General features: G+C 43.0%; 1 long non-coding RNA gene across 1 annotated transcript; it reads right to left on the bottom strand.

Moving 5' to 3' along the window:
• Nucleotides 1-3,368: 3,368 nt before the first annotated feature.
• LOC126534063 (uncharacterized) lies at nt 3,369-12,184 on the bottom strand. The gene is made up of 3 exons (XR_011895491.1): nt 11,939-12,184; nt 9,265-9,369; nt 3,369-3,528 (listed from the first exon to the last, which is right to left on the bottom strand). It is a non-coding gene; the product is annotated as an uncharacterized lncRNA (long non-coding RNA).
• Between the last annotated feature and the right edge of the window lie 3,085 nt (nt 12,185-15,269).

The following is a 15,269-nucleotide window of genomic DNA, read 5'->3' as shown; positions in this document are numbered from 1 at the left end:
ATTGTCTCGAGGACAGAGGTGAATCCTAACTACATTCGTATGAGAACTGAAACTACAAATCTTGCTGTATGAGAGCACTAATTTAGGATGGTTTGTAAGGGTCTGCTGGTGAGATAACCATTGTAAAACTATGATTTCCTACCAGATCTCATCCCCATCACGGTCGACCTCTGTCATGTCTGCAGCAGACCAAATGCCACTATACAGCTTTGGCTAGAGAATCAAGTCGCGAGATTGGAAATATTTGCTTCTGTTATCTTCCCCTGGTTTCTTTGAGATAAGGTGCTATGAATGACGCAACTCGCTCGAAAAACAAAATGCTGATTAACATGGATAGAAATGATTAAGAAAAAGAATTTTCATAGCGTAATGTCAAACTTCAGTGCGAGTACAATCGTAGCAACTGTGCGATAAGACTGGACACAAGGTAACAAAATGAACGGACCAGTATAGTTCGTCCCTTTCTTATCTTGTGTGCCGGCTTGTTGCTCAAAGCGTACGAATGTATTTGTACTTGCTCGACCAAATATCAAACCTATTGAGTGTGAGGCTGAAGAAAACGAATAAAAAGTTCAAACGTATGCGCACTTCCTTTCTGTTTATGCGTAAATAAGTACAAGCTTAAGGCATTTATTCAGAAAGTGGCCCCACAGCCCACACCTGCAAAGGGATTTCTTGTTAGCAGTTAAGTGGGGATAAATAGCAAAAATGGGAACAAAACAAAGTTTCGCAATTAGCTATAGCAGTACTTTCAGTACATTAGGGCTCGCTGCTCAAAACGAAAATGTCCCTGTCATTGAGATTTATTTTTCAAACTCTTGCGTCAGCTGACTAGGAAGAACTGAAGCTAGCTGAGCGAATTGCTGCATGTGCATATTTGCCGACAGCGAGGACAAAATTGCCTGGACGTTAAAGAAGAAGCACATGCTACGAGCGCTGTATCACGCATGCATAAATGGAAAAACTCACGCATGAGCAAACCACTACCCTACTACCCCTACTACTTTCCTTGCATGATGAAACCTCCGCATTCTCTCGCGTTATCGACTGCGCTTGCCGGAACGACAGTGTATAAATTATTGAAATACCCGAACATACGGCAGTGTACAGCCCCCGTAACGTGAGCGCGAACTTGCAAAAGCATCACGCGAGGAATAGAATGTCTAGCCATCGAGTATCGCATGTACTGCTCATTTGCTCCGGCAACATAATATTTAGGAATGCTCTCAGAAGCTAGTTTATGCTGGCCCCAAAAGATACAGCTGGCATGCGGTGTTATAGTTATCGCATATATAACCAAACGAGCCTGTACACATGGCCTGACTACAGGTGTTGAAATGAATATGACCAAGGGGCAGCAGAGAAGCGCTATTGCAGAAGGGCGAACGTTACGAGGAAATAGAATGAGCGTTTAATGCGATTAACATTATTAGGTTACTTCCCCCACATTGAAGTGCTGCTGCTCTCTGCTATCTATAGCCCCTGAATCTTCGCTCTCGCTCGCGAAGCAATAGCGCTAGAGGAAGCTTACTCAAACAAAATGCAACCGCTGCACACTGCCCCCGCTATGACGTCTATCCCGAGTACATATAAAACGGGTTATAGAGCCTCCGTTGCAAGTTGTGACATGCCATAAGAGGGTATTATCAGGTGCAGTGCTAGGAAAACGGAAACAACGCCGCGCCGAAGCTGCTCGACGCCACTTTGCTGGCCAAGAAGAAGTTAAGCAACAATTCCTGGGCGACAGTTGCGAAGCAATACGTGCAAAAGAGCCGCACGACACCTTGCCGTCGCACAGCAATGCGCTGAAGCTGGACGCTTTCGATATACGCCGCCAAACAAGGTGATGGCCAGAAGAAACTGTTCTAGAGCAGAAGCGACAGACCGAGCGACAACGCGCCGGCGCCAGTCGTAGTACACTGCTGTAACACGGGGCATTTTAAACAATGCGCATTTTAACATGGTCTGCGCTGAAAAGGTTTCTTCAGCAATAAGGTGTGTCGCTACATTGCTTGACTGCTAATCACATTCACAATGACACAGTCATCTTGAGATGGGTTCTGCCCCATTTCATTTAGCTGCGGTAGACCGGTCATCTGGGGAAGTAACAACTATGCTGGCAAAAATTTGATGTAACTCGTTATAATGGATAACTAGATAAAATAGTGAGTAATATGAGAGAGAACATTGAATTTGTATTCAAGCAACGATTCCTTACGGCATGTGTTCTCTGAACTGATATGTGAATTCATGCAAAGTATTTCGAACTCAATACATTCGCGTTTCGCAGAACAATTTGCAAACGACGGCTATCAAAATGATGTACTCAGTAACAAAGCGGTCCGGCCACCTCGTGGTTACAAGAAATTATTAACGCGAAAACCTTAACCGTCTGTGTGCCCTTGGCAGTGACCTTGGTGAAACAGTGCCGTGACGAAAAATGGCCGACGCCGTAAAGAGTAAAATCACATTAACAAATGCTCGGATGGATGTCACATTTCACGGGCAGGTTCCTGTGAACAAATTAATGGCTTTCAAACGAAAATTTCTTGCATTTTGCTCTGGGTGGGTATGGAGCCCAGGCCTCTGGGGTGCGATACGAACACGCTTCCCTGAAGACGCGGCTGCTCCACGGTTCTAGCTGACTGAGGGTGTGGCCAGTGCGTCCCCGACTGAACACGTCACGTGGTCACAGAGACGTGCTCGTGCGACTGCTTGCGCGTTCGCCGTCGTCTTCTTCCACCGCTGGTTCTGGATTTGAAGTGATTCAAAATATGTTTTCAGTTGGCGTGTAAAACAAGCTTGTGCCGATGAGCTCGTGCATCACTTACCTGAGCTCCCACACGAGGCTTGGGTCATTAAATGTTCACATCTGAGCACGACGGCTCGTGCCAGCATTTTGTACCAGTGATCATCGAATTTACAGTTCGATCGTGTAGGCAGTGAGGTTGTGTGTTAGCGGCCCAAGAGATTTGTCCAAAAAACTTCCGACACCTTCATGACGGGCTTCTAGAAGAGAATTCGGGCCCGTATTCACCAAAAGTTCTTACGCTAAAACTGTTAGTAAGGGTTTCAGCCAATCCTTGTGCTAGACATAAAATTGGCGAAGGCGACCGGCCAATGACAAAAAAAAAAAAGCACTTATGAAGTACGAACTTTGAGGATTCAGCCCATGATTCTTTCACTCTAGGCGGCGAGGCGACGGCTGAATCCCACCTTTAAACAATCTTTCTTTTTTTCAACGCCCAATGTTGCCAGCGGAAGGTGAGGAACACTGATTAAGGAATCTTTCGTATGCCAAACAGGAACTTAGCCGGATTACTCAGCTGGTGGAATGAGTATCGAATGAGGACGCCTTTTGCCTCGAACAGTTTATTGCCGAGTGACAATGAGCGAACGGCTATATATACATGTGAGAAATTACTCGTACGTAGTAGACCAGAAGTTGTCACACTTGTAGAAATAAGTTTCGCGAATAGACGCATAATAATCCTGCCAGACGAGGGCGTTGCAATATCTTCCTTTTTCCTGTAGGAACGAAAGGAAAAGAGTTACACAAACGTACAACTGATTCCAGTCTTGCAGAATTTTGATTCCAGCCAAAAGAGAGTACACAGTGTCCGGAATGTTATTGTTCTCTAAATACGTCACGAAGTTTCTAGGCTTCCGAAGTGCATTTCACAAACTTTTCTGCCGTAAAGTTAGCCTTAGGCACAATGCCTTCATTGGCCTTGTGCCTTTGTTGACTTGAAGGTCTCAATAATGCAAAATAATTCACCTTGCAATTGCCTTGTGAATATGGTTCACTGCGCGTTTTCCTTCGGGACAATGAAAATTGGGTTTCTAGAAGAACTTAGGCATGGATGTACACGCCTTCTCTTGTTGCACATCTGCCGCTTTCTGAACAGTGTTCGGCAGTACTAAAAGAGGCACAAATTGAGCCTTAAGATGATGCGAATTCGAAGGGACAATTTGGCCCAGTAGACAACTTCAGTCACTCGGTATGTTCAACGCGGTTTGTCACAATGTGTATTTATTTATTTATTTATTTATTTATTTATTTATTTGTTATCGACGGTGCCTATGCAGCCATTACAGGGGGGGGGGGGGGGGGGAGGTGTAGACAATATTTTGAAGATACATACATTGAATATACTACACACTCATAACATTGTGTTAACATTTGTGTGCTGAATCACACATTTGACGGTTGGTACGAAACAAGACATGAAGTACGAAATAATCAAGGGCATAATAAGCAAAAGAGACTACGCTTAATAACCAACACACAACTAGACTTACTGTGCATGCAAAAGAAACACACGATATCACGCTGCAGTAAAAATGCTAAACAGGCATTAATTTTTCAGTGTGCCGTGCAATCAGAGGACAATGTAAGAAAAAGGTGCGTTACAGTGACTCTAAGGAAACGCGACTAGGATCTGCCCACCAAGCGCTAATACATGCAAACGAGACACGAGTATTCACACATCCTTTAGCCGTATGTACAAGCCCACAAAAAATAAAATCCTTACCTCTAAAGACGAAAAACAAAACAAAAACAATAACAACGCAGCATAAGTACAGGCCGCAGTGCGATAGCAAGAAGCAATATGTGTCAACTATAGTATACAGAGAGAGATGACAGTAAGCATGATCGGGTGATATTGTAACAGCGTTTCTACGAATATGCTATTATTCCGTCGCATCATTACAAAAAGAAAAAAAAAGAAACAAGAAAGAAATATCTATGTTAAGCATCCCCACTTAGCGGGCATTTTTATTATAATTTTAGTGATGCCAAAATTCTACCGTCTTCAAGGAAGAGAAGGTCTTGTTACTGCAAGAAACAGTTATAACAGCGTAGGTAGGTGTCTCTCTTAACGGATTGCGTTTGGTAAAGAAGTTATCCCAAATACCGACGCATTATGTTTGTACTCTCGTGCCTTGTGTTCGTGATCTCGGCGGGCTGATTTGTAGTGTGGTCGGAAAATGCATACATTACAGGGAACACCAGTTCGGGAATTATATTTGTTGTGCTATTGCTTTAGTCGAAGCGACGCTTTTCTGTTCTTTATAAAGATTCCCATTCTACTGTTGCCTACAGTAAACTGCCTATCATGCGTCAGTATATAGGGTATATATATATATATATATATATATATATATATATATATATATAGGTATCTTGCTGCCATAGACAGCACTTTTTCCAGTTTTTCCTTATCAGCCGCAACAGCTTAGTTCCACACACGACACGCATACTGTAACACAGATGTAACGGATGATTTGTACAATACTTCCTGAGTTTGCCGAGAGAATGCGCTTGAATTTGACGTAAACATCCTAAGTTCTGACATGCTTTATTTACAGTATAATGTATGTGCTGTTGCCATGTGAAATACGAATAAAAGTAAATGTATACCTATTTATATTCAAAAACTATATCTTAGTATTATTTATTGTGGAATCTAACTTACCCGTGCATTTTTTTAGAGAGCCTCATACACTGTTGAGTTAAAATATAGATTAATTCTGAATGTTTGACCCCTTGCGTTTATTGCATTAATATCTCTTTGAAATACAGTTAAGGCACTTTCAGAATTATATTTCTATGCAATATGGAACAGTCTGCAAAGAGCTCGATGTGTGATTCAACATTTTTATGGATTTCATCTACATAAAGTAAAAAAAAGAAGAGGACCCAAAACGGATCCCTGAGACACGCCCTACGTGACATCAGTTATCCCAGATCGTTGTCCTTTTAGAACTGCATACTGACGCCTTCCTCGTAAATATTCAGCAATACAAGCAATTAATGGCGAGTTAATATCAACGCTGGCAAGTTTTGCAACCATATGTCATGGGAGGGAAAAAAAAGGAATGAAAATTCTCAAAACTCTCAAAAATCTAAAAAAAATACAATCAACAGTGGTATTATCGTCAAGTGCTGCCGCTAAATAATGTATAAACGCTATTAATTGTGTAATACACGATATACTTTTCCTAAATTTGTGCTGGTATGGTTTCGACAAGGAATTTGCATCGATATACTTGGCTACTCCTGTATATAAAATATGTTCTAGAATTTTACTGCACACAGAGGTGAGAGCGAAAGGATGGCAGTTACTAATAAAGTAACGCGGGATCGATTTATGGATAGGAGCAACTGATAGCTTCACCAAATTGGCCGCAATAGATCTCTCAATATGATGCTATAAATAGATGATGTCTTTTTCTTTTGCGAACTTAATGCAATCTGTTAAGATTCATGAGCAAAAAGCAGCCCCTAACGGCAAGTAATGTCATGAGCGCAACACAGTTGTTTCTTGTGAAGGAATATGAGTACCTAGGAGTTGTTTTTCTCAGCTACTTAACATGGAATGCGCACATAGATTACATTGCTTGGAAGGCTAGCAACACTAAACTGCGTGAGGTGCAACAAACAAGAACCAGACTGTTGAAAGGAAACCCTGTATATGTAGAATGTAAGCCCACTTTTGTAATGCGCGCGTAGGACTTGGGACCCTTGTACTAAACTTAACGTCGACGCTATGGTGCGTGTGCCGTTGCGAGCGGTTCGTTTCGTCAGAGGCGATTATGACTATTCTAATAGATGATTCCAAATCAGAAGTACGTTAGGGTGGCCTCCTCTTGAAGACAGGGGCCAATGTTTGCGCTTGTCTTTGTTTTATAAAATATTTCGTTGTTCAACGGGCATTCACAAGGAAAAACTACGTGCTGGAGCTTGCATGTATATCTGCCCGTACTGATCCCACATTAAATGTGCGCGAGTTTGCTACCGGGATAAACCTATTCAAATATTCATTTTTCCCATGAACAATTCAACAGTGGAATAAGGTCACCCAGGAAATTGTTTCCGCTTCCCGTTAAGCATTCCCACGTGTGCTTCAAAGTTTTATTTGAAGTCAGCCTGGGAACAGTTTAAAATTATCACTTAAACTTTCTTTTCTTCTGCCTAGAGATTTGTGCTTCGCTCTCTTTGACATTTTGTTGCCCTTGCAGTTTATAGAGTTGTTGTTCTGTAGCCAGTTCCAAATGGCGTGTTACCAATCTGTGCTTTATGTATTTGTATTTTTTGTCTTGATGTTAATATTTCCCCCCTCCCCTTCGCTAATGCCCCACACTGGCACTGTAGATATTGTAAATAAATAAATAAATAAATAAATAAATGCCTCATTTGTACTTTGGCCGTGATTTACTGTGTGCTTGACTGGATAGCTGCATATGAAGATTTTCTTTTAATTTGCACTATTATATTTCACGTAAGTTCCTGATTTTTATACATATTTAAAGGGATAGTAACAGGAAGCCTTTTATCCTGTATCGGTAAATTACGCTTTACGATACTAAGAACGCCAGTCTTACTAGGAGAAATACCTTGCGACGCCAGCAAAAACGCATAAACGAAAGGCTCGTGGAGACGCCGCCTTGAAGTTTCCACGACAACGGTCTTTGTAAAAAAATACAATATAAAATAAAATAAACAATTATTTCAAGATAATCTTGAAATTCATGACGCCACAGTGATGTATTGGTGCTCGGGATTCGATGTGAATTAAAAAAAGAAAAGCTAACTTTGACTTCTATTTTCGCTATTACTGCATAAGAAGAAGTATGCTTTTGAAACGATACCTTATCAGTTTAAACGGATTCATTGCATTCTTTTTAGAATCCCTTTAAACCACTCATTTGAGAGACCTTGCCGCCAGAAATTAAAGCAATGTATCCCGAATTTGATTAGAACGCTTGAAACACTGACATGCGCGTTTGTGTACTTCAACCTGTGTAGAAAAGGTGTACACGTGTACGAGAGATTTTATTCCAAGAGTGAAACAAGCCAGGGGTGATCAGAAAGTCACTCCGCGCCAACAGCTGGAGCTCCAGACTCGCGCACTGGTGACGTGCGTTGGTGCCCCTCCGATACATTGGGCTGTCGTAATTCTGCTATCCGAAGCTAATCTTGGTGCGTCCACATAGCTGGTGACGCGCGTTGAAGTCACCTAGGAAGACCGAGGGGCCAGTGATTGTTAGCAGTACGGTGCAGTACGGGGCAGTATAGCGTTAAAGTAAACCGCGGTCCTTTTGCCTTCAATGCAAACGGAATGCTGTGGCTGAGCCAGAGCCACAGCGGAAGTCACAACCGAAGCCACAGCCAATGCCCACAGCTGGAGCCGAAGCCACGTCAAGTGATACGGCGCACCGTTATAGAGTGCACAGCGCGGCTTCCTGACAAATTGCCCGAAGAACACCGGGAAGTGATTAGGATGCTCCGGTCTCTGATGAATACTTTTAGAATGCTCTTGAATGGCCAGCATACTCCGTCAGCGCGAAGTGCAGTGCAAGTGCTGGATGCTCTCAATTCAGTGCTTGGAAGTCTCGAGTAGGCTAGAAACAGGTTATAGACATACATTCCTGATAGTGAAAAGTGGTGGCAACTCGACAACGAATACATTGTTTTCCGAAAAACGGACTCCGGTAGCACATTTCCTATCCTTGAACAAGATTTCTCGAAAAAATAGACATTACTTGCACGAGAAATCTAAATGCAAATTTATCTGATTAACGAAACTTCCCTGAATAAAGTTTTAGTTGATTCCTTAAGGGCACATATTGCGATTTACGATTTTCGCACTTGCCCGTCTGGAAGGAATAAATTAGAAGAGTATTCCAAGTGTTCCAATAAATTGGAACTCTTGGAATAAATTCTAAGGGTAGCACCGGTTTCGGGAAGTGCACCGTCAAACTTATAGTAAATGTGCACTGTTCTTCTACTCACCATTTAAAGAAACGCCGCTTTGCGCATTGAAGGGGAAAGTAACCGGACCGCTAAAGTATTTTGTTGCACACTTCGGGAAGAATTCGTTCTAAGTGAATACGCCCGCGGCTCGTGAGCACACCGACAATAATTTGTTTGGAATACGTGCCGTAAAGTGATCACTTTAAAAAACGCAATTAATTAGTTTTTGTAATGTGTCAAATGCGCATTCTTATTTATCGTGCAAGTAATGTCAACCTCTTTGGTGTCTGACCAATGGCACTGGTCTTGTGGGCCCAAGACGTCGCCCCCGCCGGGGAGCCACACTAGGCCTACCTGCCCTAACTTCCAACCCTGCAGTGGCAAATAAAGCTGTCTCTCTCTCTCTCTATTTGAGCAATGTATTTCATGAAGTAACCGCGGTGCTAAAAAAAAAAAGCCACCCAACATAGTTCCTGAGAACGCACCATGTGAAGGATACTTACATGCTGAATGCCAGACGTGCAAACATCCTCGTCGAAGCGCTCAGTTGTGGGGCACCTTGTTTTTCGAGCAACATAGGTGAGATTGTAGCTTAATCCATTCAGTACCTGTGATTTGAAAGAAGACGTATATTATTCATAATAATTGACATCGATGTATCAAATGTTTGAACTCGAAGCATTATGAACAATACTGTTGGCAGGCAACACTGATAATGTTTAGGTGAGCCAATATAACAACCTTGCATGAGCCATATTGCAACAGGATAGAAAGTAGGGGGAGTTGGTACGGTAACATATCCTTGGATTGTAGGGCGAAGTTGCACACACACACAGACTAGAAGCAGACAGGACGAGCGCTGACCCTTAGCTAAATCTTCATTGAAAACATCAACATATAGGTGATTGCAAATACCGCAGCATACGGACATGGCAAGGTCTAAAGACTATCAGTTAAATGTGTCAAGAAATAGGCAAGCTAAAAAAGCGAACAACAAAAGGCACCACATGAGATTGACACACGTCCTGTCTTCTAATCTGTGTGTGCAACTTCGTGCTACAATCCAATAATATAAACCATATAGCTTGGGAGACAACATTTGTAGTATTTAGGTGGGACAAGGCCAAAGCAAGTACCCTGCATGACAACTTGGCATAATTTTAGTCAATCATACGCACAAAAAATGATGCCATTATTTCAACTCTTTGGACTTATGCGCGCTTACATACCCTCATCGCCCCTAACCATGAACGGTAATTTAGCTCTTGTACTCAAGCTTTCGAGCCTACAAAACACCACAGAAGTGAGCATGCAGAAAACTTTCTCCAATTCGTTAGAAAACACATGGCGAAGCATGGCGACGCTGATTTTCTGCCATAATTGCTTCTACCAGCTTACAGCTATTCCCACACACCTCATCCTCATATAGACAGCACCAGAGACCAAAAAGAAAGACCACTGGCAATAACGCCAATGTAATAATAATTTAGAGAAGGATCGCCGTGCTACGTTCTGGTGTATATTATTCTTGCAGTTGGCCTCTGAATTTCTCGCATGAAAATGTTAATCCTTATTCTTGCAGTTGAAACCTGTATATTTCTATACAGATGTAAGCTGGAAACTAATAACATCAGTAGTTTGCTATGTTTCCAAAGTGATTGCTTCCATGAAGGAACGCTTGTGATCAGGATGTACATACAGCCCCCAGGAAATGAAGTATTACTCCTAAAGAAGCGCATGGTTAAGGTACCTTCCAGATGTCGTTTCATAGCTCTCCAGGCAATGCTACAATGATCGTGCAAGAGAGAAACTGACATTTACTCACCAGAATAGACGATTCTACAATACAGTGTATAAACATAGAACATTTCTCTGCATAGTAATAATAAATTATAATACACCAGAATACACTACTACAGTACTACAATATTACAGTAGACGTGAAACGTGAATATCCCTGTTAGATTTCGTTCAGTTTCTAAATGCTGCTTGAATGCTGCCTTTCAACATGCTTAATCACTGCGAAGGCAGTGACAAATGAACACTGAAACGTGCCGTTAGTGTAGAGTCAGGGACTAAAGTCCACATTAACAGCGTCCGGTGCTTGATCAGCAAGCATTCTAGTAATTCGCACGTTTGACTGTCACTGTCACCTGGCAAGACATGAAAATAGTGAAAAATTTGCGTACTTCTACTCTTATATAGGTGCGCTTTCTGAGAGACGTAATTAAATGTAATTCAACGTTTCTCAGCCCTTTCCGATGTGCAAGATATTCAATGGTAAAGTGTTGGTTATGTTAACTATAAACCTGCGCTAGCTCTGAGTGGGCTTGCACAGGTGGTGTATGTGCTGTGGCGGACACAGTATTCGTGAACAAGGACGGTGAGCAAGTACATATTTAAGAAAAAGCTTCCTAGCTTTTTTAAATTTCACGCTAATGGTACGCGTTTACATCACAAATATTAAAACTACTGTATTGAAGGTGTAGGTAATTTTACTTGACGCTTCTGATGTGTTTGTGCTCCTACATTTGACAATCAAGTTGAACGCTTAGTACACTAGCTTTGCACTCAGAGGGGGGAGGCTCCATATATATGCATATATATGTACGCCCCCCCCCCCCCCCCCCCATCCCCGCACTATGTGAACGAGCGCAATTTCTGGGGAAAGTGGTGCGCCAGTCTTGTTTTTGCAAGCCGACAGCAGAAGCGCAATTGTCATCAGCTCCACCCGCCTTCTTCACTGGCGTGCTGCACGGAATGGGCTACGTCACACGCGGGTTAAGTTTTGTGTTGAGGCTCAAACCCCTGAATACGAAAGTAAAAACTGAACGGCAAATTTGATTGTGAATGTATTTGAGCACAAGCGCTTTAAGGTGTCAAAGCAAGTTAAGCTGTCCTCGTATACGATAGTTTTCAAGCTTTTGTGTAAACGCATACAGCATAAGCAAAATCAGTTATTTAAAAATGAATTATAAGTAACCAACTTGCTGAAGGTACATTGTGTCCGCCGAAGTGTGTAAACCACCTGTACAAAAAAGATTTGCGTAGCTAGGCTAAGTTTAGAAAGAAAATTAGCGATAGTTGAACCTTGAGGACGCTGTACAAATACGACAGTTAGTGTGCCTGTCACTAGGCAACCTATAATTCCTGACAATCGACAAATAAAATTCGTACCTGTACGTAGGCTCGTAGCACTTCGCTAGCCACGCTGTAGTTCTTCCTTCCGTCGTTTGCATCGAGCTCTATTTCGGTGGCTAGTTGCAAGAACTCGGGGCTCGACGCGTCTTGCCACTGCCAGTCACCGTACTGCCTGTAGATGTCGTTGGTGTCCGAATACCACGCTCCACAAAGCAACGCCATACGGAAAACCACGACCAAAGAGACGGCAACGGCTTGCCGGTGTCTTCTCCGGGTCTTCATGGTATTCTGAGTCGTAATAGGCACCTTCACCATGGCCATTTCTCTAAAGAAAACTTCAAATGAAGTCTTTTTGTGTGTGTTGAATTAAAAACCTGCTAGAGAAAACGCAAGTTGTGAATCATGTAAGGGTGGTTTAGAAAATATTAAAATTTTCTGTGAGTAACTTTGTATAGGGAAACCTTGCATTAGAATTATGTTAGAAGAAAAATTCCACAATACAATATCGAACCAAAACATCTCCGGCGGTCTGCGAAAGTTGGATAAAACGGAAAAATGTCTCGGCTTTTTTCCGCCAGCAGCAATAAGTGCCCGCTGAATTCCCGAAAAGACCACATTCTCTATAGCCACTTCTCTTCCTCGGAGAATCATCGCAGGAAGAGCCTCCGCGGGGTACTGCAAACGTCTGGGCGTGGGAGGATCCTATGACCAGGTTCCACGACATCACGACACACTTCCAGTTACAAAGACACGTATACCCATTCCTTTACGCTAGGTTAGACAGGACGCTGGCAGTACATTTCAGACAATTACAAACGGATTCTTACAGAAACCCCCGACTCATGCACGCCATGTATCCAGACATGCGCACTACAAACAGATGCACATCGTGTGGCGAGGTTGCCACGCTTAATCACATGTTATGGGAGTGTCAGCACTTAACAAACAAGTCGGGCAGTGCCGACCCCTCCGTCTCTTCCACCGCCAGCCTCCGCTAGAGCTGGAAGACCGCACTGCTCAGCTCGAACCTGACAGCACAACTCTGGGCCGTCCAGCGAGCCGAGGAAGCTGCTTCGAGACAAGGTCTCGGAGCCGCGTCCGCGGCGGGTGCCCCAGACCCACTAAAAAGACGCCGGGCTTTAATCTCGTTGATATGAAAATAAAGTTTACGTTCCTCTTCCTCTATAGCCACTGTGCGTGATTTTCGGTCACGTGGTTTTGATTTCCGCTGACTTAGTGTACTGTATGACACTAAACAGTAATGGATTACGAATTACGGGTCTGACTAAATGGTCTGAATATATGGTCTGACGTCTCAAGACCATTTATTTTCAGACATTTCTGTTAAGGAAGCCACGAGCACGCTTTAGGAAAATTCGTTATTCAAAACGGGCCATCCACCATTCAACTATTCACATATCCGGGCATCTTTGTGGTGGCAGACCGTCCGTTAGAGAAACAGCGATGGAGCTGTATTTTCATCTAGGTAATATTTTAAGAAACTTTATCATTTCACCATTCCATCTGGAGCGAGAAGTGGTGCTTTGAGCTGTCGAACGGTTCTTCTCGCACAATGATGAACTGTAAAGCTCTGAATGGGCGAGGCTTGCAAATTTGAGAATTAGTTTTTTTTTTATGCGAAAACTCGGCGGAGAAAGCCCACAACGCTCCCCATTGATTATTTGAAGTCATTTTTTTTTAAATCTGTGGCAGACAAGCGTTCTTGCGTCGCATTTATCGCTCCGCAATATGAAACTGTTGTGGCACACCGTAGGAGGCGTAATAATTTCCCCACATCTGGGCAATGCGAAATATGGTAGCATCTTCTTTAGAAAATTAAGAGCACTTAATATCCCTTAAACCGCTGCGTGGTGCATGAAGTTTGTCATAAACATATAACAATAGTAGGCTGGCTGCTTTTGTTACCTTTAAGCGAGACGTTTAAGGGCTCTCGGTGAACATATAACAGCCTCAGGTTCACAACAGTGCAATTGTGCGGTCAAGTTGGAAGCTCGAAACATTCCTTAAACCATTGCGATAGAGTACGGACGCAGCAGCGGGTGATGACCTCCGGGGAAGACACAAGGAGGAAGACTCCCCTGAAGAATCCACCCCATTCGCAGAAGACTAGAGCTCAATAAAGTTTTCACTAACTTAACATTTTTTGATCCTATGAGCTTCCATCAAGAAATCATTTAATATACTTTAGGAGCCGCTGTTAGCTTGAAAGCTATGCAGGTAGTTAACGCCACCATTATAGCAGTACAGAGCTACGAATCAGTATAGCTAACATTGAATGCCCACACTTTATTAACAGTCAGTTGATGAATCAAGTAATATTATTGTACGGTTAAAGAACACAAACGGCCACACCACATGGCGATTGTCTTGCGATCTTTGTCCTTAAAGTAAACAAATGATTGGAACAACCTACCATCATCATTATTTAATAAAACAAACCATGACGATTAACGCAGTAAAGAAAAGGCGTTACTATCAGAGCTGATTTTTTTCTTCCATGGCAGTGCTTATCATGATCAAGCTATCTTTTGTTTGCTTTTAGATGGCATGTTACCGCATCATCTCCTATATGCTAAAAATACTTTAGGCGCTTTTTCACTTAGCAGTGAATATTGTTGCTTTCTAGTGTGTGTGGAAGAAATGAAAGAATGAGAAGCTCACGTTTGTCATTCTTCGCGCTGCTGCTACTTGGTAGCCTTGCCACTCGCATTGGGGGAATCAATGCACTGCGTGCCTGGGGCGAGCGCCTCATCCTCGTGCTTACGTAAGCGGCAAGAGTGGTCAACCTGTTCCCGCCACAACTCGCCCCGCCCAAGGTCGTCGCTACATTCACGTCTAGGACATCGCTCTATGCATAGTTCTAACTCATTACGGGAAGCCGCAACAACACAGGGAAAGCAGCAGCGAGACACTTGAAAACGGGCAACAGGATCTGTGGAGTCCGTGGGCACGGACGCACTGACATAATGGCAGGCTCAGGTTTACCTTTGCTGACGGTGTAGTTTGTGCTATTTCCTCTGGTAGTAGTAACACGCACGGACACACACACACGCACACGCAATTCCAGAGGTATTTAAGGCTTCTTCAAGAGGTTGCTAATAGCGCATAGTCGGTATTCGAACAGAAGGCACCACTCCCTCACGCTGCGCATGCGCCTGAATTGGAGTTTTGCGTTTCGGCGTAGGTTGTGAGCGATCGTCTGTATATACCTCGAAATTGCACGACAATGAAGTTGCGACCTTTCTCGTGGATAAACATAAACATTCTATCAGAATACTCGTTGCATAGAACGGCACCTGCCGCGGTGGATTAGCGGCTATACTGTTGCACTGCTAAGCATCAGGTC

This window comes from Dermacentor andersoni, chromosome 7 (genome assembly GCF_023375885.2).
Source record: "Dermacentor andersoni chromosome 7, qqDerAnde1_hic_scaffold, whole genome shotgun sequence".
In the NCBI taxonomy this organism is placed as follows: domain Eukaryota; kingdom Metazoa; phylum Arthropoda; class Arachnida; order Ixodida; family Ixodidae; genus Dermacentor; species Dermacentor andersoni.
This window is presented reverse-complemented; position numbering and strand designations above follow the sequence as displayed.